Consider the following 22,792-nt stretch of genomic DNA (forward strand, 5'->3'; position numbering starts at 1 on the left):
CTGTTGGTTGCCGTTTTGTCCTAATGACAGTGTCCTTTGCCTTACAGAGCTTTGCAGTTTTATGAGGTCCCATTTGTCGATTCTTGTTCTTAGAGCATAAGCCATTATCAGGAAATTTTCCCTAATGCCCATGTGTTCAAGACTATTTCCCAGTTTTTCTTCTATTAGTTTTAGTGTATGTGGTTCGATGTAGATGTTCTTGATCCACTTAGACATAAGGTTTGTACAGGGTGGTATGAATGGATCAATTTGCATTCTTCTACATGCTAACCTCCAGTTGAACCAGCACCGTTCATTGAAAATGCTATCTTTTTTTTCCATTGGATGGTTTTAGCTCCTTTGTCAAAGATCAAGTGACCATGGATATGTCAGTTCATTTCTTGGTCTTCTGTTTTGTTCCTCTGATCTACCTGCCTCTTTTCTGTACCAATGCCATATATATTTTTTAAATCATTATTTCTCTGTAATACTGCTTGAGGCCAGGGATGGTGATTCCTGCAGAAGTTCTTTTATTGTTGAGTCTAGTTTTCGCTATCCTGTGATTTTTGTCATTCCAAATGAATTTGAAAGTTGCTCTTTCTGTCTCTATGAAGAATTGAGTTGGAATTTTTATGGTGATTGCATTGAATCTGTAAATTGCTTTTGGCAAAATGGCCATTTTACTAAATTAATCCTGCCAATCCATGAGTATGGGAGGTCTTTCCATCTTCTGAGATCTTTTTCAATTTTTTTAAAACCTCAAGGAATCATGCTATTTAATATTTACCTAAAATTATACATAATACATATAAGTGTATTAAATCCACACATTTATATCTGAAAAGCAATAGGGCCCCTTGTGATACCCTCAAGACTGACAACACTCCAGCAGGAAACAAACCAACAATTAAAAAAAAAACCCTTCCCTTTAAACAATTAGGAAGTATAGTTCAAGTGACTCCCCAAACAATACAGACAATTGATGTAGTCCTTGGCTGTCTCTCAGATGATGAAGTTATCCTCTATTGCTGAAGTTATTGCATTCTCAGGACATAAGACTCAAATGATTTCAGCTGTATCTGACCTAAAAGCCTTATTCATGTCATCTAGCTTCTACAGTACTAGAAAATACTATGCAAGCTGCCAAGGGAAGGTAATTAAATAGTCCTACCCACTACAGCACCTATGAACCTTGAATGTTACCAATATGACAAGATGTGTGTAAAGGTACAATAGGGGCACTTACCTGTTAGTGACTAGCACTTTGGTAGAACATATAATTCCTTACTACATTCGAAATCTTGTCTTTACATTCACAGTCAGTATAACTATCACTTCTCACCAGAGAAGCCTATCTTTACCGAAAAATGAAGACCATCACAAAAAAAGAAAACAAATAAACAAACAAACAAAAACCAACTATAATTAGACAAAAGGCTAATTTTGATCGTGATCGTGAATATCCCAGGCCTGGTGGATATATTTACATCATAGACACTTCTGGCTCAGAGAACATCAGGAAAAGGAAAGAATTTAAGAGATAGAATACTAGGACATCTTCTATTAAACAGTGTTTCCTAGAAATAGCTATCAAAACAAGGCTGAAATGGTGGCAATATCGATGGACATGTCATGCATCAATATGTCAATATCAAATGTCAATATGTCAAAATGTCAATGTCAATGTCAATGGACATCAATATCAATAGGAAATTTTACAGGGTCCTACCCGTAGACAAAGACCTGCAGGCAATTAATGACTGCTAGAGGGACAGTAAGCCTCTCCTAGGGACAAGACTCCTTATTGGTTTTTCTTTTTTTTTCTTTTTATTTATTTATTTATTTATTTATTAACTTGAGTATTTCTTATATACATTTCAAGTGTTATTCCCTTTCCCGGTTTCCGGGCAAACATCCCCCTCTCCCCTCCCCTTCCTTATGGGTGTTCCCCTCCCAACCCTCCCCCCATTGCCGCCCTCCCCCCATAGTCTAGTTCACTGGGGGTTCAGTCTTAGCAGGACCCAGGGCTTCCCCTTCCACTGGTGCTCTTACTAGGATATTCATTGCTACCTATGGGGTCAGAGTCCAGGGTCAGTCCATGTATAGTCTTTAGGTAGTGGCTTAGTCCCTGGAAGCTCTGGTTGCTTGACATTGTTGTACTTTTGGGGTCTCGAGCCCCTTCAAGCTCTTCCAGTTCTTTCTCTGATTCCTTCAACGGGCGTCATATTCTCAGTTCAGTGGTTTGCTGCTGGCATTCGCCTCTGTATTTGCTGTATTCTGGCTGTGTCTCTCAGGAGAGATCTACATCCGGCTCCTGTCGGTCTGCACTTCTTTGCTTCATCCATCTTGTCTATTTGGGTGGCTGTATATGTATGAGCCACATGTGGGGCAGGCTCTGAATGGGTGTTCCTTCAGTCTCTGTTTTAATCTTTGCCTCTCCCTTCCCTGCCAAGGGTATTCTTTTTCCTCATTTAAAGAAGGAGTGAAGCATTCACATTTTGATCATCCGTCTTGAGTTTCGTTTGTTCTAGGGATCTAGGGTAATTCAAGCATTTGGGCTAATAGCCACTTATCAATGAGTGCATACCATGTATGTCTTTCTGTGATTGGGTTAGCTCACTCAGGATGATATTTTCCAGTTCCAACCATTTGCCTACGAATTTCATAAACTCGTTGTTTTTGATAGCTGAGTAATATTCCATTGTGTAGATGTACCACATTTTCTGTATCCATTCCTCTGTTGAAGGGCATCTGGGTTCTTTCCATTTTCTGGCTATTATAAATAAGGCTGCGATGAACATAGTGGAGCACGTGTCTCTTTTATATGTTGAGGCATCTTTTGGGTATATGCCCAAGAGAGGTATAGCTGGATCCTCAGGCAGTTCAATGTCCAATTTTCTGAGGAACCTCCAGACTGATTTCCAGAATGGTTTTACCAGACTGCAATCCCACCAACCATGGAGGAGTGTTCCTCTTTCTCCACATCCTCGCCAGCATCTGCTGTCACCTGAGTTTTTGATCTTAGCCATTCTCACTGGTGTGAGGTGAAATCTCAGGGTTGTTTTGATTTGCATTTCCCTTATGACTAAAGATGTTGAACATTTCTTTAGGAGTTTCTCAGCCATTCGGCATTCCTCAGCTGTGAATTCTTTGTTTAGCTCTGAACCCCATTTTTTAATAGGGTTATTTGTTTCCCTGCGGTCTAACTTCTTGAGTTCTTTGTATATTTTGGATATAAGGCCTCTATCTGTTGTAGGATTGGTAAAGATCTTTTCCCAATCTGTTGGTTGCCGTTTTGTCCTAACCACTGTGTCCTTTGCCTTACAGAAGCTTTGCAGTTTTATGAGATCCCATTTGTCGATTCTTGATCTTAGAGCATAAGCCATTGCTGTTTTGTTCAGGAAATTTTTTCCAGTGCCCATGTGTTCCAGATGCTTCCCTAGTTTTTCTTCTATTAGTTTGAGTGTGTCTGGTTTGATGTGGAGGTCCTTGATCCACTTGGACTTAAGCTTTGTACAGGGTGATAAGCATGGATCGATCTGCATTCTTCTACATGTTGCCCTCCAGTTGAACCAGCACCATTTGCTGAAAATGCTATCTTTTTTCCATTGGATGGTTTTGGCTGCTTTGTCAAAAATCAAGTTACCATAGGTGTGTGGGTTCATTTCTGGGTCTTCAATTCTATTCCATTGGTCTATCTGTCTGTCTCTGTACCAATACCATGCAGTTTTTATCACTATTGCTCTGTAATACTGCTTGAGTTCAGGGATAGTGATTCCCCCTGAAGTCCTTTTATTGTTGAGGATAGCTTTAGCTATCCTGGGTTTTTTGTTATTCCAGATGAATTTGCAAATTATTCTGTCTAACTCTTTGAAGAATTGGATTGGTATTTTGATGGGGATTGCATTGAATCTGTAGATTGCTTTTGGTAAAATGGCCATTTTTACTAAATTAATCCTGCCAATCCATGAACATGGGAGATCTTTCCATCTTCTGAGGTCTTCTTCAATTTCTTTCCTCAGTGTCTTGAAGTTCTTATTGTACAGATCTTTTACTTGCTTGGTTAAAGTCACACCGAGGTACTTTATATTATTTGGGTCTATTATGAAGGGTGTCGTTTCCCTCATTTCTTTCTCGGCTTGTTTCTCTTTTGTATAGAGGAAGGCAACTGATTTATTTGAGTTAATTTTATACCCAGCCACTTTGCTGAAGTTGTTTATCAGCTTTAGTAGTTCTCTGGTGGAACTTTTGGGATCACTTAAATATACTATCATGTCATCTGCAAATAGTGATATTTTGACCTCTTCTTTTCCGATCTGTATCCCCTTGACCTCCTTTTGTTGTCTGATTGCTCTGGCTAGAACTTCAAGAACTATATTGAATAAGTAGGGAGAATGTGGGCAGCCTTGTCTAGTCCCTGACTTTAGTGGAATTGCTTCAAGTTTCTCTCCATTTAGTTTAATGTTAGCAACTGGTTTGCTGTATATGGCTTTTACTATGTTTAGGTATGGGCCTTGATTTCCTATTCTTTCCAGGACTTTTATCATGAAGGGGTGTTGAATTTTGTCAAATGCTTTCTCAGCATCTAATGAAATGATCATGTGGTTCTGTTCTTTCAGTTTGTTTATATAATGGATCACGTTGATGGTTTTCCGTATATTAAACCATCCCTGCATGCCTGGGATGAAGCCTACTTGATCATGGTGGATGATTGTTTTGATGTGCTCTTGGATTCATTCGGTTTGCCAGAATTTTATTGAGTATTTTTGCATCGATATTCATAAGGGAAATTGGTCTGAAGTTCTCTTTCTTTGTTGTGTCTTTGTGTGGTTTAGGTATAAGAGTAATTGTGGCTTTGTAGAAGGTATTCGGTAGTGATCCATCTGTTTCAATTTTGTGGAATAGTTTGGATAATATTGGTATGAGGTCTTCTATGAAGGTTTGATAGAATTCTGCACTAAACCCGTCTGGACCTGGGCTCTTTTTGGTTGGGAGACCTTTAATGACTGCTTTTATTTCCTTAGGAGTTATGGGATTGTTTAACTGGTTTATCTGTTCCTGATTTAACTTCGATACCTGGTATCTGTCTAGGAAATTGTCCATTTCCTGAAGATTTTCAAGTTTTGTTGAATATAGGTTTTTATAGTAAGATCTGATGATTTTTTGAATTTCCTCTGAATCTGTAGTTATGTCTCCCTTTTCATTTCTGATTTTGTTAATTTGGACGCACTCTCTGTGTCCTCTCGTTAGTCTGGCTAAGGGTTTATCTATCTTGTTGATTTTCTCAAAGAACCAACTTTTGGTTCTGTTGATTCTTTCTATGGTCCTTTTTGTTTCTACTTGGTTGATTTCAGTTCTGAGTTTGATTATTTCCTGCCTTCTACTCCTCCTGGGTGTATTTGCTTCTTTTTGTTCTAGAGCTTTTAGGTGTGCTGTCAAGCTGCTGACATATGCTCTTTCCTGTTTCTTTCTGCATGCACTCAGCGCTATGAGTTTTCCTCTTAGCACAGCTTTCATTGTGTCCCATAAGTTTGAGTATGTTGTATCTTCATTTTCATTAAATTCTAAAAAGTTTTTAATTTCTTTGTTTATTTCTTCCTTGACCAGGTTATCATTGAGTAGAGCATTGTTCAATTTCCACGTATATGTGGGCATTCTTCCCTTATTGTTATTGAAGACCAGTTTTAGGCCGTGGTGGTCCGATAGCACGCATGGGATTATTTCTATCTTTCTGTACCTGTTGAGGCCCGTTTTTTGAGCAATTATATGGTCAATTTTGGAGAAAGTACCATGAGGAGCTGAGAAGAAGGTATATCCTTTTCCTTTAGGATAGAATGTTCTATAAATATCCGTTAAGTCCATTTGGCTCATGACTTCTCTTAGTCTGTCGACATCACTGTTTAATTTCTGTTTCCATGATCTGTCCATTGATGAGAGTGGGGTGTTGAAATCTCCCACTATTATTGTGTGAGGTGCAATGTGTGTTTTGAGCTTTAGTAAGGTTTCTTTTACGTATGTAGGTGCCCTTGTATTTGGGGCATAGATATTTAGGATTGAGAGTTCATCTTGGTGGATTTTTCCTTTGATGAATATGAAGTGTCCTTCCTTATCTTTTTTGATGACTTTTAGTTGGAAATTGATTTTATTTGATATTAGAATGGCTACTCCAGCTTGCTTCTTCTGACCATTTGCTTGGAAAGTTGTTTTCCAGCCTTTCACTCTGAGGTAGTGTCTGTCTTTGTCTCTGAGGTGTGTTTCCTGTAGGCAGCAGAATGCAGGGTCCTCGTTGCGTCTCCAGTTTGTTAATCTATGTCTTTTTATTGGGGAGTTGAGGCCATTGATATTGAGAGATATTAAGGAATAGTGATTATTGCTTTCCGTTATATTCATATTTCGATGTGAGGTTATGTTTGTATGCTTTCATTCTCTTTGTTTTGTTGCCAAGACGATTAGTTTCTTGCTTCTTCTAGGGTATAGCTTGCCTCCTTATGTTGGGCTTTACCATTTATTATCCTTTGTAGTGCTGGATTTGTAGAAAGATATTGTGTAAATTTGGTTTTGTCATGGAATATCTTGGTTTCTCCATCAATGTTAATTGAGAGTTTTGCTGGTTACAGTAACCTGGGCTGGCATTTGTGTTCTCTTAGGGTCTGTATGACATCTGTCCAGGATCTTCTGGCCTTCATAGTTTCTGGCGAGAAGTCTGGTGTGATCCTGATAGGTCTGCCTTTATATGTTACTTGACCTTTTTCCCTTACTGCTTTTAATATTCTTTCTTTATTTTGTGCGTTTGGTGTTTTGACAATTATGTGACGGGAGGTGTTTCTTTTCTGGTCCAATCTATTTGGAGTTCTGTAGGCTTCTTGTATGTCTATGGGTATCTCTTTTTTTAGGTTAGGGAAGTTTTCTTCTATGATTTTGTTGAAGATATTTACTGGTCCTTTGAGCTGGGAGTCTTCACTCTCTTCTATACCTATTATCCTTAGGTTTGATCTTCTCATTGAGTCCTGGATTTCCTGTATGTTTTGGACCAGTAGCTTTTTCCACTTTACATTATCTTTGACAGTTGAGTCAATGATTTCTATGGAATCTTCTGCTCCTGAGATTCTCTCTTCCATCTCTTGTATTCTGTTGGTGAAGCTCCTTGTCTCTTCTTTTGGTTTTCTATATCCAGGGTTGTTTCCATGTGTTCTTTCTTGATTGCTTCTATTTCCATTTTTAATTCCTTCAACTGTTTGATTGTGTTTTCCTGGAATTCTTTCAGGGATTTTTGTGTCTCCTCTCTATGGGTTTCTACTTGTTTATTTATGTTTTCCTGGAATTCTTTTAGGGATTTTTGTGTCTCCTCTCTATGGTCTTCTACTTGTTTATTTATGTTTTCCTGGAATTCTTTCAGGGACTTTTGCGATTCTTTCAGGCATTTTTGCGATTCTTCTCTGTAGGCTTCTACTTGTTCTCTAAGGGAGTTCTTCACGTCTTTCTTGAAGTCCTCCAGCATCATGATCAAAAATGATTTCGAAACTAGATCTTGCTTTTCTGGTGTGTTTGGATATTCCATGTTTGTTTTGATGGGAGAATTGGGCTCCGATGTTGCCATGTAGTATTGGTTTCTTTTGCTTGGGTTCCTGCGCTTGCCTCTCGCCATCAGATTATCTCTAGTGTTACTTTGTTCTGCTATTTCTGACAGTGGCTAGACTGTCCTATAAGCCTGTGTGTCAGGAGTGCTGTAGACCTGTTTTCCTCTCTTTCAGTCAGTTATGGGGACAGAGTGTTCTGCTTTCCGGCGTGTAGTTTTTCCTCTCTACAGGTCTTCAGCTGTTCCTGTGGGCCTGTGTCTTGAGTTCACCAGGCAGCTTTCTTGCAGCAGAAAAGTTGGTCTTACCTGTGGTCCCGAGTCTCAAGTTCGCTCGTGGGGTGCTGCCCACGGGCTCTCTGCAGTGGCAGCAACCAGGAAGACTTGTGCCGCCGTTTCCGGGAGCTTCAGTGCACCAGGGTTCCAGATGGTCTTTGGCTTTTTCCTCTGGCGTCTGAGATGTGTGTGCAGAGAGCAGTCTCTTCTGGTTTCCCAGGCTTGTCTGCCTCTCTGAAGGTTCAGCTCTCCCTCCCACGGGACTTGGGTGCAGAGAACTGTTTATCCGGTCTGTTTCCTTCAGGTTCTGGTGGTGTCTCAGGCACAGGGGTCCTGCTGCTCCTGGGCCCTCCCCCACGGGAGCCCAGAGGCCTTATACAGTTTCCTCTTGGGCCAGGGATGTGGGCAGGGGTGAGCAGTGTTGGTGGTCTCTTCCGCTCTGCAGCCTCAGGAGTGCCCACCTGACCAGGCGGTTGGGTCTCTCTCTCACAGGGTCTGGGGGCAGTGAGCTGCTGCGGGCCGGGATCCGCGGGTCTTTTCAATTTTTTTCTTCACAGATTTGAAGTTCTCGTCATACAAGTCTTTCACTTGGTTTGTTAAAGTCACACTGAGGTATTTTATATTATTTGGGATGATTGTGAAGTGTATTATTTCCCTAATTTCCTTTCTCAGCCTATTTATCCTTTGAATATAGGAAGGCTACTGATTTGTTTGAGTTAATTTTATATCTGGCCACTTTGCTGAAGTTGTTTATCAGGATTAGGAATTCTTAGGTGGAACTCTTGGGGTCACTTAAATATATTTTCATATCATCTGAAAATAGTGATATTTTGACTTCTTATTTTCCAATTTGTATCCCTTTCACCTCCTTTCCCTGTCTGATTGCTCTGGCTAGGACTTAGAGTACTATATTGAATGAGTATGGAGAGAGTGGGCAGCTTTGTCTTGTCCCTATTTTAATGGGGTTGTTTCAAGTATCTCTCCATTTTATTTGATGTTAGCTACTGGTTTGCTGTATATTGCTTTTACTATGTTTAGGTATGACCCTTGAATTCCTGAGTTTTCCAGAACTTTTATCATGAAGGGGTGTTGAATATTGTCAAATGCTTTCTCAGCATCTAATGACATGATCATGTGATTTTTATCTTTGAGTTTGTTTAGATAGTAGATTATGTTGATATATTTCTGTATATTGAACCATCCCTTCATCCCTAGTATGAAGCCTACTTGAACATGATGGATGATCAGTTTGAAGTGTTCTAGGATTTTGTTTGCAAGAATTTGAGTATTTTTGTGTCAATATTCATAAGGGAAATAGGTTTGAACTTTCCTTTCTTTGTTGGGTATTTGTGTGGTTTTGGTATAAGTACAATGGTGGCTTCATAGAAGGAATTTGGTAGTGCTCTGACTGTTTATAGTTGTGGGATAATTTGGACAGTATTGGTATGAGTCTTCTATGAAGTTCTGATAGAATTCTCCACTAAACCATTCTGGTCCCGGGCTCTTTTTGGTTGGGAGACTTTTAATAACTCTTTCAATTTCTTTAGGAGTTATGGGGTTGTTTTTCTGTTCATGATTTAACTTTGGTACCTGGTATTTGTTTAGGAATTGTCCACTTCCTCCAGATTTTTCATTTTTGTTTAATAATGGCTTTTGTAGTAGTATCTGATGATATTTTGAATTTCCTCAGATTTTGTTGTTATGTCTCCCTTTTCATTTCTGATTTTGTTAATTTGGATACCCTCTCTCTACTCTCTGGTTAATCTGGCTAAGGGTTTATCTATCTTGTTGATTTTCTCAAAGAACCAGCTCCTGATTTTGTTGGGGTTTTTTATAGTCATTTTTGGTTCTACTTGCTTGATTTCAGTCCTGATTTTGATTATTTCCTGCCTTCCACTCCTCTTGGGTATGTTTGTTTCTTTTTCTTCTAGAGCATTTAGGTGTTAAGCTGCTGATGTTTGCCCTTGCCTTTTTCTTTTTGCAGGCACCCAGAGCTATGAGTCTTCCTCTTAGCACTGCTTACATTTTGTCTTATAAGTTTGGGTATGTTGTATCTTCATTTTTATTAAATTCTAAGAAGTTAATTTCTTTCTTTATTTCTTCCTTGATCTAGTTTTCATTGAGTAGAGCATTGTTCAACTTCAATGTATATGTGGGCATTCTGTCGTTATTGTTATTGAAGACCAGCTTTAGTCCATGGTTGATCTGGTAGGAAGCATGGGATTATTTCTATTTTCCTGTATCTTTTGAGGCCTCTTTTGTGACTGATTGTGCCAGTTTTGGAGAAGGTACCCTGAGGCCCTGAGAAGAAGGTATATCCTTTTGTATTAGGTTGGAATGTTCTATAAATATCTGTTAAATCCACTTAGTTCATAATTCTATTAGTTTTTGTATGTCTCTGTTTAATTTCTATTTCCATGATCTGTCTGTTAATGAGAGTGGGCTATTGAAATTTCCTACTCTTATTGTGTGATGTGCAATGTGTGATTTGAGTTTTAGAAAGGTTTCTTTTAGGAGTATAGGTACCCTTGCATTTGGACCATAGATATTCAGGATTGAGAATTCATCTTGGTGGGCTTTTTCCTTTCATGAATATGACGTGTCCTTCCTTATCTTTTTTTTTTTTATTTCCCCTTCCCGGTTTCCTGGCCAACATCCCCCTAACCCCTTCCCCTCCCATATATAGAAGTATATGGCCTTCCCCTCCCCATCCTCCCCCCATTACCACCCTCCCCCCAGCAATCACGTTCACTGGGGGTTCAGTCTTGGCAGGACCAAGGGCTTCCCCTTCCACTGGTGCTCTTACTAGGCTATTCATTGCTACCTAGGAGGTTGGAACCCAGAGTGAGTCCATGTATAGTCTTTGGGTAGTGGCTTAGTCCCTGGAAGTTCTGGTTGCTTGGCATTGTTGTTCATATGGGGTGCCGAGCCCCTTCAAGCTCTTCCAGTCCTTTCTCTGATTACTTCAATGGGGGTCCCGATCTCAGTTCAGTGGATTGCTGCTGGCATTCGCCTATGTATTTGCTGTATTCTGGCTGTGTCTCTCAGGAGAGATCTACATCCGGTTCCTGTCAGCCTGCACTTCTTTGCTTCATCCATCTTATCTAGTTTGGTGGCTGTATATGCATGGGCCACATGTGGGGCAGGCTCCGAATGGGTGTTCCTTCTGCCTCTGCTTTACACTTTGCCTCCCTATTCCCTGCCAAGGGTATTCTTGTCCCCCTTTTAAAGAAGGAGTGAAGCATTCACATTTTGGTAATCCTTCTTGAGTTTCATGTGTTCTGTGCATCTATGGTAATTCAAGCATTTGGGTTAATAGCCACTTATCAATGAGTGCATACCATGTGTATTTTTCTGTGATTGGGTTACCTCACTCAGGATGATATTTTCCAGTTCCATCCATTTGCCTACGAATTTCATAACGTCATTGTTTTTGATAGCTGAGTAATATTCCATTGTGTAGATGTACCACATTTTCTGTATCCATTCCTCTGTTGAAGGGCATCTCAGTTCTTTCCAGCTTCTGGCTATTATAAATAAGGCTGCTATGAACATAGTGGAGTATGTGTCTTTGTTAATTTATCTTGGTGGGCTCTTTCCTTTCATGAATATGACGTGTCCTTCCTTATCTTTTTTGATGACTTTTGGTTGAAAGTCAATTTTATTCGATATTAGAGTGGCTACTTCAGCTTGTTTCTTCTGACCATTTGCACGGAAAGTTGTTTTCCAGCCTTTTACTTTGAGGTAGTGTCTGTCTTTGTATCTCATGTGTATTTTCTGTATGCAGCAAAATTCTGGGTCCTCTTTATGCATCCTGACTGTTAGTCTGTGTCTTTTTATTAGAGAATTGAGCTCATTGATTTTGAGAGATGGTAATTGTTGCTTCCTGTTATTTTCATTGTTAGAGGTGGAGTTATGTTTGTGTGTCTCTCTTCTTTTGGTTTCTTTGCAAGAAGATTACTTTCTTGCTGTTTCCACTGAGTAGTTCCCCTCTTTGTGTTGGGCTTTTCCATGTATTACCCTTTGTAAGGCTGGATTTGTAGAAAGATATTGTGTAAATTTGGTTTTGTCATGGAATATCTTGGTTTCTCCATATATGTTAACTTAGAGTTTTGCTGGATACAGTAACCTGGGCTGGCATTTGTGTTCTCTTAGGGTCTGTATGGTATCTGTTCAGGATAGTCTGGCTTACATAGTTTCTGGTGAGAAGTCTGGTGCAATTCTTGTAGGTCTGCTTTATATGTCACTTGACTTTTTTCCCTTACTGCTTTTAATATTCTGTGTTTATTTTGTGCATTTGGGTTGTGACCATTATGAGATTGGAGGAATACCTTTTCTGTCCCAATCTATTTTAGTTCTGTAGGCTTCTTGTATGTTTATGGGCATCTCTTTCTTTAGGTTAGGGAAGTTTTCTTATATAATTTTGTTGAATATATTTACTGGCACTTTAAGTTGGGCATCTTTACCCTTTTCTATATCTATTATTCTTCGGTTTGATCTTCTCATTGTGTCCTGGATTTTCTGGATGTTTTGGGATAGGAGCATTTTGTGTTTTATCTTAGACACTTGTGTTGATGTTTTCTATCATATCTCCTGCCCCTGAGATTCTTTCTTTTGTCACATGTATTCTATTTGTAATGATTGCATCTGTGACTCTTGATCTCTTCTCTAGGTTTTCTATCTCCAGGGTTGTCTCCTTTTGTGCTTTCTTTATTGTTTCTATTTCCATTTTTAACTCCTGGATGGTTTTGTTCAAAATTCCTTTTCCTGTTTGGTTGTGTTTTCCTGTAATTTTTAAGTGATTTTGTGTTTCCTCTTTAAAGGCTTCTATCTGTTTACTTGTGTTGTCCTGTATTTCTTCATGTCCTTCTTTAAGTCCTCCATCATCATAATAAAATGTGATTTTAAATCTAAATCTTGTTTTTCCAGTGTGTTTGGATATCCAGTATTTTCTTTGGTGTTCTGATGATGTCAAGTAGTCTTGGTTTCTGCTGCTTAGGTTCTCCTGTTTGCCTCTTGCCATCAGGTTGTCTCTGGTGTTCGCTTGTCTTGCTGTTTCTGACATTTGGTTGACTCTCCTGTAATCCTCTGTGTCAACATTCTTGTAGAATGGTTTTCCTGTTTTCTTTCAGCAGTTTCTTGGAACAGGTGCTCTGCTCTCAGGTGTGTAGGTGCTCCTGGTGCCTATCTTTCAGCTCCTGGTGCAGGCAGGAATCAATAGGGTTCCTGACTCTGACTGCTCCTAGGTCCCTTTGACAAGGAGGCACAGATGGCAGTAGGAATTCACTCTTGGGTCAGGAATGCAGGCAGAGGGTAGTCTCCTCTGATTCCTTGGGAGTATCTGAATTTCTGAGGGTCGAGCTCTCTCCCCCATGGGATTTGGGTGCATGGAGTTGTTTGACCAGTTCAGTTCAGTTCCAGGTGCAGACCAGAACCACAGGTACCTGCTCCTATATTCCTGTGTCCAGAGGTACTATGCAGTTTCTTCTTGGACCAGGGATGTGGGCAACGGTGGGCAGAAGTAGCAGTTTGTCCTGCAGTCTCAGTATGGTCGTCACTCTTGGGTATTCAGCTCTCTTCTCCATGGGATTTGGGAGCAGGGAGCTGTGGGATGGGACCAGTTCAGTTCCAGGCACAGTCAGCAACTTACAACAATCTTAAGTATTTAAGTGTGTGATTTATATAAATAAATATTTAGGAGCTAAAATGTTTAAGAATTCAGTGCTTCCAGGAGTGGCGTGTTCAATTACCAGTAACCATTTCAGATGGGTCATAAACACCTGTAGTACTGGTTCCAAAGATATTCAACTACTATATCTTCTATGGCCCCTGAATTCATGCACTCACAAGCATACCAACACATGTACATAATTAAAATGACAAAAATATATCTTAAAATATCTACAAAATTTTCATATGTATGAAGTTATTGTTCCAGTTTTGACATAAGTAAAAGCTTGGCACAGGACACAAGAACTGCACAGCAGCCAGGGACAGGATCCTTCTGGTCTCCATCTGGAGCCCAGATCTAAGGCTGTGCCACTGCCCTCCATACCCAAATACTGCCTGGAGAGAGCTGTACTCCCAGGAGTGCTGTCACTCCTAAGCTCACAGGTGAGACCACCATTTTTGCTCCAATAACTGCCCAAGGAGGGACCCGATAGGAGCACACAGGGCACAGAAATCAAAGAGCAGCCTGGGACTGGATCCTTAGCTCTCCATCAGTGCCCCAGACCTAACCCTGTGACACAGGACTTCACACCCCAATCCCACCTGGAGAGTGCTGCTCTCCTTTATTCCCCTTCTTTTATTGGATATTTTATTTATTTACATTTCAAATGTTACCCTGTTTCCCAGTTTCCCCTCTGGAAACCCACGTCCGATACCTCCACCCTCTGCCTCCATGAGGGTGCTCCCCTTACCCATTCCTTCCTGCCTCCCCGCCCAGGCATTCCCCTACTCTGGGCATCAAGCCTTCATAGAACCAAGGACCTCTCCTCCCATTGATGCCTAACAAGGTCCATTATCTGCTACATATGCAGTAGGAGCAATTTGTTGCACCCTGTGTACCTTTGGTTGATGGTTTAGCCCCTGGCAACTCTGCGGTATCTGGTTGGCTGATATTTTTCTTCCTATGGGGTATCACACCCCCTCAGTTACCTCATTACTTTCTTAACTCCTACATTGGGGATCCCATTCTCAGTCTAATGGTTGGCTGTCAGCATATGCCTCTGTATTTGTCATTTTCTTGCAAAACTTCTCAGGAGACAGATATTTTAAGCTCCTGTCAGCATGCACCTCTTTGCATCCCCATTAGTGACTGGGTTTGGTGACTTCATGTGGGATGAATCCCCATGTGTGGCAACTCTGAATGGCCTTTCCTTCAGTCTCTGCTCCACACTTTGTCTCAGTATTTCCTCCTGTTCTATATTCCTGTGTTCACAAGCAAGATGAACACTTCTGCTCAAATAGCTGCACAAAGCGAGGTGATAATCAAAATTCTGTAACACCTTTCTGGGGGATAGTCAGGAAGACCAAGACAAAAGGAATGCCATATGTTTCCACTGAGCCTGCTCTGAGCTTTGCATTAACTCAAATGTAAATATTCTCAATCAAGGTCCATTTCCTGAGTCCACACCCAAAGGCAGATTCCTGCCCTGGGCTTCTTTCTTTTATCCTGATAAGGTCAGATTCCTGCCAAGTGTCTGGAAGCTAAGCAAGTGGCACCAAAAGGCTCTCTACAGCTAATATCCAATATATACAAAGAACTCAATAAGCTAGACTCCAGAGAATCAAATAATCTTATTAAATGGGCTACAGAGCTAAACAAAGAATTCTCAACCAAGGAATATCAAATGGCCGAGAAGCACATAAGGGAATGTTACAGCCTGTGTCTAGAGCTGAAAGCCAGTCCCCAGGATTGCTGACACATCTGAAAGTAGAGGTAAGACAACCACTTCTGTTCCGAGGGACCCACCTGGAGCCTTCAAAGACACAGGAATGCAGGAGCCCTCTGAGACAGGGCCCTTGCAGTTTCTGCCTGTGCCCAGTCCTGGTCAGGCTCCACATCTCTCTGTACTCAAATCCCTTGATGGAGAGAGTTGGACTTTCAAAAATGTGGAAAATTCTGAGATATCAGGAGAGACCATTCCTTCTGTTTACATTCCTGGCCTGAGATGAGCACACTGAGAGCCCTCTAGACACAGGAACTTATGATCATTCAGGAACAGAATCCTTCCAGTCTCTGCCTGATCCCAGAGCTGAAAGCCAGTCACCAGGAGTGATGGCACACCTGAGAGCAGAGGTAAGACCACAACTTCTGCTCCACCCGACTGGAGCCCTCAGGACAGAGGAACAGAGGAGCAGTCTGGGACAGGATCCTTCTGCTTTCTGCCCAGACTAGAGCTGACCCAGTCCCATAGCACTCTGTACCCAAATCCTGCTGGCAGAGGCCAGTCTCCAGGAGTGCTAACACACAGACTGACAAGAGGGTCAAGCCACTGTCATAGACAGCAAGACCAGCTAACACCAGAGAAAACCAGATGGGGTGATGCAGGTATGGGAACTGAAAGAAAATTATATGAATTTAAGGTTTAAAAATACAAAATTAAAAGAGTAAGCCCTGCTGCCAAGACTAGCAGGCCATAAAGATAAAGGAATGCAAGAAGCACTGCCCAGGCAGGACTAGCGGGCCATAAAAGAATAAACCCCAAAAGCCACAGACTCAGGGCTGAGCCCTGCCGCCAGGACTAGCAGGCCATAAAGATAAAGGAACACAGGAAACACTGTCCAGGCAGGATTAGGAAGCCATAAAGATAAGGAAAAGGAATGCAGGAACCAGCCCGAGTTAATGGGACTGATTCATGGGACATCTGGCAGGAAGACATCTCCCCCCAGCTCACTCAGGGCCATATTTCAACTAGGTGTCCTCCAGACCCTGATAAGCCCCTGACTTCCAGCTCGTACTCTTTCTGCTTTGTTCTCACTGCTATGTTTGAATGAGCCAATTGTATGTAACCGCGCCAAAACCCCATAGATTTCTCTATATAAACCTCTGACTTTTGAGTTTCAGGGTCAACTCCTCTGTCTCCTGCGTGAGACACGTGTTGGCCCGTAGCTTCGTTATTATTAAACGACCTCTTGCTTTTACATCAAGACCGGTCTCTCCTGTTTCCTGGGGCGTGCCATCCTGAGACTAGAGCGAGGGTCTTTCATTTGGGGGCTCATCCGGGATCTGTGCGTAGCCCCTGGGGACCCGAAGAACCCTTGGAGGTACATTAGTGTGAGTGCTGAATGTGAAGGGGCGGCCGCCGTGAGTATGTGTGTGTGTGTCTGTCTTGATACTGGTCAGTATTAAGAAGGTGGATGAGTATCCCCACCTGGGTGGATGAGTATCACCACCCCATGCTAGGAGAGTGGAAGTGTATCCCTGCTTTTGCAGCTGCCGCTGCGGTTCATGAAAACCCTCTGGCTGCGGAAGGGGAGACGTCCCAGTCCCGCAGGCTGCAGCCCTGGAAGATGTTCCACAGGCGGAGAACGGTCGGGAGAGTCCGACTGTGGGCAGTCAGGAAGACCTGACTGTGGTTTTCTGGAACCAAGGAGACGGAAGGCTCCTTCTACCCAGGCGGGAGCGGACGCAGGGTCCCACCCCATCTGAGGTAGCATTTGGCTGGCTATATAAGTCCAAACGGGGGCGAGAGCGTTGGTGATTAGTGTCTCTGTCTTTCTGCTGTCCCTGTATTTGTTCTTCATTATGGGTCAGACTGTGACGACCCCTCTGTCTTTGACTCAGGAACATTGGACGGACATTAGGGCGAGAGGACAGAACCTATCAGTGATAGTTAAACAACAACCTTGGCTGACTTATTGTTCCTCGGAATGGCCCATGTTTGGTGTGGGATGGCCATCCGTGGGGACTTTTGGTTTACCAACTATCAGGGCCATGAAGGCTATTGTTTTTCAGGAAGGAGCAGGGTCCCATCAGGACCAACAGCCATACAATCGTAGAATGGGAAGATTTGGCACGATCCCCACCCCTATGGGTCCGCCCATTCATCCCGCCCCTTCGTCCCAGCACTAAAATCCTGATGATCCGGGAAGATGATGTAAAGGAGAAAACAACACCGAAATCCGACAAGGAGAGCGAGCGCAGCCCGCCGCCTGCGTGCCCCACTAAGATCTATCCTGAGATTGAGGAGCCCCCTACGTGGCCAGATATCCCCCAGCCCCTCCCTACCTGCAAGCTCCCCAACCCCCGGCTGCTCCCATGGCTCTGCCCTCTGCCCCTCCTACAGCTCAACCCCCTGGGATTGGGGGGGGGCGGGGCCCTCAGCCAGAACAAGAAGCGGACGAGGAGCCTTCCTGGAGGAATCGGCAGATTCAACCATAGCACTCCCTCTCAGAGCAGTCGGAGCTCCCCCTACTGACCAAAACGATTTACAGCTATTACAGTATTGGCCTTTTTCCTCATTTGACCTTTATAATTGGAAAACAAACCACCACCCCTTTTTCTCTGAGAACCCCACAGGGCTCACAAGCCTAATTGAATCACTGATATACTCCCACCAGCCAATGTGGGACGACTGTCAACAGATTTTACAAACCCTTTTCACCACCGAGGAGAGGGAGAGGATTCTCCTCTAGAGTCAAAAAAATGTCCGAGACGATGCTGGACGACCAGTTCAGACCCCAGTCGATATAGAAGAAGGATTCCCATTGACCCGTCCCCATTGGGATTACAACACTGCACAAGGTAGGGAACGGCTGTCCAATTATCGCCGGGCTCTGGTGGCAGGTCTCAGAGGTGCTGCACATCGGCCCACCAATCTGGCCAAGGTAAGGGAAGTCATGAAAGGGGCAACAGAACCCCCTTCAGTTTTTCTAGAGAGGCTTATGGAGGCATATAGGAGATATACCACGTTTGACCCTACGTCTGAGGGACAATGGGCTTCAGTGATTATGGCTTTTATTGGACAGCCCCAGACATTAGAAGGAAGCTACAACGGATCGAGGGGCTACAGGACTACACCATGAGAGATGTGGTAAAAGAGGCAGAGAAAGTGTATCATAAGAGAGAGACAGAGGAAGAGAAGATAGAGAGAGAAAGAAGAGAAAAGAGAGAAGACGAAGATAGAAGGGATCAGAGACAAGAGAAAGCTTTGACTAGGATTCTGGCCACAGTAGGAGAGAGAGACAGGAGAGACAGGACTAGAAAGCTAGGGAACCTGGGAGACAGAAAAAGGCAGGAGCCAAGGAGGCCCGGAGGAGAACAACCCAGTCTGGGACGAAATCAGTGTAGGCTCTGCAAAGGTATTGGCCATTGGGCATTTGAATGTCCCAAGAAGCAGCAGGAGGTGAAAGCATTGTCCCTAGGAGATGACGAAGACTAGGGGAGATGGGGCTCGGTCCCCCTCCCAAAGCCTAGGGTAACTTTAGACGTGGAGGGGACTCCCATACATTTCCTGGTCGACACAGGTGCTGAGTTTTCTGTTCTGCGAATGCCTTTGGGAAAGCTAAAAAGGGGTGAAAAGGACAGACAGACCAATGGAACAGAATTGAAGACCCAGAAATGAACCCACACACCTATGGGCACTTGATTTTTGACAAAGAAGCCAAAACAATCAAATGGAAAACAGATAGCATTTTCAGAAAATGGTGCTGGTTCAACTGGAGGTCAACATGTAGAAGAATGCAGATCGATCCATGCTTATCACCCTGTACAAAGCTTAAGTCCAAGTGGATCAAGGACCTCCACATCAAACCAGATACACTCAAACTAATAGAAGAAAAACTAGGGAAGCATCTGGAACACATGGGCACTGGAAAAAATTTCCTGAACAAAACACCAATGGCTTATGCTCTAAGATCAAGAATCGACAAATGGGATCTCATAAAACTGCAAAGCTTCTGTAAGGCAAAGGACACTTGGTTAGGACAAAACAGCAACCAACAGATTGGGAAAAGATCTTTACCAATCCTACAACAGATAGAGGCCTTATATCCAAAATATACAAAGAACTCAAGAAGTTAGACCGCAGGGAGACAAATAACCCTATTAAAAATGGGGTTCCGAGTTAAACAAACAATTCACAGTTGAGGAATGCCGAATGGCTGAGAAACACCTAAAGAAATGTTCAACATCTTTACTCATAAGGGAAATGCAAATCAAAACAACCCTGAGATTTCACCTCACATCAGTGAGAATGGCTAAGATCAAAAACTCAGGTGACAGCAAATGCTGGCGAGGATGCAGAGAAAGAGGAACACTCCTCCATTGTTGGTGGGATTGCAGACTGGTACAACCATTCTAGAAATCAGTCTGGAGGTTCCTCAGAAAATTGGACATTGAACTGCCTGAGGATACAGCTATACCTCTCTTGGGCATATACCCAAAAGATGCCCCAACATATAACAAAGACACGTGCTCCACTATGTTCATCACAGCCTTATTTATAATAGCCAGAAGCTGGAAAGAACCCAGATGCCCTTCAACAGAGGAATGGATACAGAAAATGTGGTACATCTACACAATGGAATATTACTCAGCTATCAAAAACAATGACTTTATGAAATTCATAGGCAAATGGTTGGGACTGGAAAATATCATCCTGAGTGAGGTAACCCAATCACAGAAAAACACCCATGGTATGCACTCATTGATAAGTGGCTATTAGCCCAAATGCTTGAATTACCCTAGATGCCTAGAACAAATGAAACTCAAGATGGATGATCAAAATGTGAATGCTTCACTCCTTCTTTAAAAGGGGAACAAGAATACCCTTGGCAGGGAATAGAGAAGCAAAGATTAAAACAGACACAGAAGGAGCACCCATTCAGAGCCTGCCCCACATGTGGCTCATACATATACAGCCATCCAATTAGACAAGATGGATGAAGCAAAGAAGTGCAGGCAGACAGGAGCCGGATGTAGATCTCTCCTGAGAGACACAGCCAGAATACAGCAAATACAGAGGCGAATGCCAGCAGCAAACCACTGAACTGAGAATAGGACCCCCATTGAAGGAATCAGGGAAAGAATTCGAAGAGCTTGAAGGAGCTCGAGACCCCTTATGAACAACAATGCTAAGCAACCAGAGCTTCCAGGTACTAAGCCACTACCTAAAGACTATACATGGACTGACCCTGGATTCTGACCTCACAGGTAGCAATGAATATTCTAGTAAGATCACCAGTGGAAGGGGAAGCCCTTGGTCCTGCTAAGACTGAACCCCCAGTGAACGTGACTGTTGGGGGGAGGACGGCAATGGGGGGAGGATGGGGAGGGAAACACCCATAAAGAAGGGGAGGGGAAGGGATTACGGGGATGTTTGCCCGTAAACCGGGAAAGGGAAGAACACTCGGAATGTAAATAAGAAATACTCAAGTTAATAAAAAAAATAAATAAAAAGTGGGTGAAAAGACTAGTAAGTGGTGCCACCAGACAAAAAATCGTACCCATGGACCACCTCTCGAACAGTGGATCTAGGACGGAACAGAGTGACTCATTCATTCCTTGTCATACCGGAGTGCCCTATGCCCCTGCTAGGAAGAGACTTGCTAACTAAACTAAAAGCAAGCATATCTTTTGCCTCTCACCAACCAGAAGTAACCTGGACAGGAGGAGAGCCTCGGGCCCTGACGTTGTCCCTACAATTAGGAGAAGAATACCGGCTCTACCAAAATAAACCGAGACTTCCTGAGGGAATCCAAGACTGGCTTGACCGATTCCCTAGTGCATGGGCCGAGATGGGGGGTATGGGGATGGCAAAACAAGTTCCCCCAGTGGTAATTGAGCTTAAGTCTGGATCCACACCCATAAGGGTACGACAATACCCCATGAATAGGGAAGCTAGGGAGGGCATACGCCCTCATATTACCAGACTCATTCAACAAGGAATTTTGGTTCCATGCAAGTCTCCATGGAACACCCCCCTCCTCCCTGTAAAAAAACCAGGGACCAGTGACTGGTACAGGATCTCAGAGATGTTAATAAACGACTCCAAGACATTCACCCAACAGTGCCAAATCCCTACAACTTACTCGGCACACTACCACCTGAGAGAATCTGGTATACTGTCTTAGACCTTAAGGATGCTTTCTTTTGTCTGAAATTACATCCCAACAGCCAACCTTTGTTTGCCTTTGAATGGCGCAACCCTGAGAGTGGACAAGTTGGACAGCTGACATGGACGAGGCTGCCCCAAGGATTCAAAAACTCACCTACACTGTTCGATGAGGCCCTGCACCATGACTTAGCCTCTTTTTGAGCCAAAAATACACAGGTAACTCTCTTGCAGTATGTTGATGACCTCTTAGTGGCCGGGAAATCCCGTAAAGACTGTGACATTGGGACTCAAAACCTCCTAGTCGAGCTAAGCAAACTGGGATACCGGATCTCCACTAAAAAGGCACAGTTATGCCAAAAAGAGATAACTTACTTGGGATACACCCTAAGAGATGGACAGAGATGGCTCACAGAGGCCAGAAAGCAGATGGTGATGCAGATTCCAACCCCGACCACATCTTGCCAGATGAGACAATTTCTGGGCACTGCGGGGTTCTGTAGACTGTGGATCCCAGGGTTCGCGACTATGGCAGCCCCACTATACCCCTTAACTAAAGAAAAAGGACAGTTCACCTGGACTAGAGACCATCAATTGGCTTTTGAGACTCTCAAGAGGGCACTGCTACAGGCCCCGGCACTAGCCCTACCAGATCTAAGTAAACCGTTTATCCTATATATTGATGAGAGAAGTGGTGTGGCCAGAGGAGTCCTAACCCAGGCCTTGGGGCCTTGGAAACGACCAGTGGCCTATCTATCAAAGAAACTGGACGCGGTGACTAGTGGGTGGCCTTCCTGTTTACGAGCCATAGCAGCAACAGCTACACTGGTCAAAGCTGACCATGGGACAGAATGTTACGATAGTGGCCCCACACTCGCTTGAGAGCATTATCCGACAGCCACCAGACCGCTGGATGACCAACGCTCGGATGACTCACTACCAGAGTCTATTGCTGACTGAACGTGTAAACTCCCCCCGCCCCCGGCTATCCTCAGTCCTGCTACCCCGTTACCTGAGGCTGATGAAGCCCCTATACACAAATGTGAGGAGGTGCTGGCAGAAGAAACCGGAGTCCGGTCAGACCTCACAGATCAACCATGGCCAGGGGCAATGACTTGGTACACTGACGGAAGCAGCTTCATGGTAGAACATAAGAGGAGGGCCAGGGCAGCGGTGGTGGATGGAAAGGCCGTCATATGGGCCAGCAGTATGCCTGAGGGCACATCGGCCCAAAAAGTAGAGCTCATCGCACTAATCCAGGCCCTAAAGCTGGCAGAAGGAAAGACTATTAATATTTACACAGACAGCCGATATGCCTTTGCCACAGCGCATATCCATGGGGCAATATACCGGCAGCGTGGACTCTAAACATCTGCTGGAAAAGATATTAAAAATAAAGAAG

Source organism: Rattus norvegicus, chromosome 7 (genome assembly GCF_021556685.1).
Source record: "Rattus norvegicus strain SHRSP/BbbUtx chromosome 7, alternate assembly SHRSP_T2T, whole genome shotgun sequence".
Taxonomy (NCBI): Eukaryota; Metazoa; Chordata; class Mammalia; order Rodentia; family Muridae; genus Rattus; species Rattus norvegicus.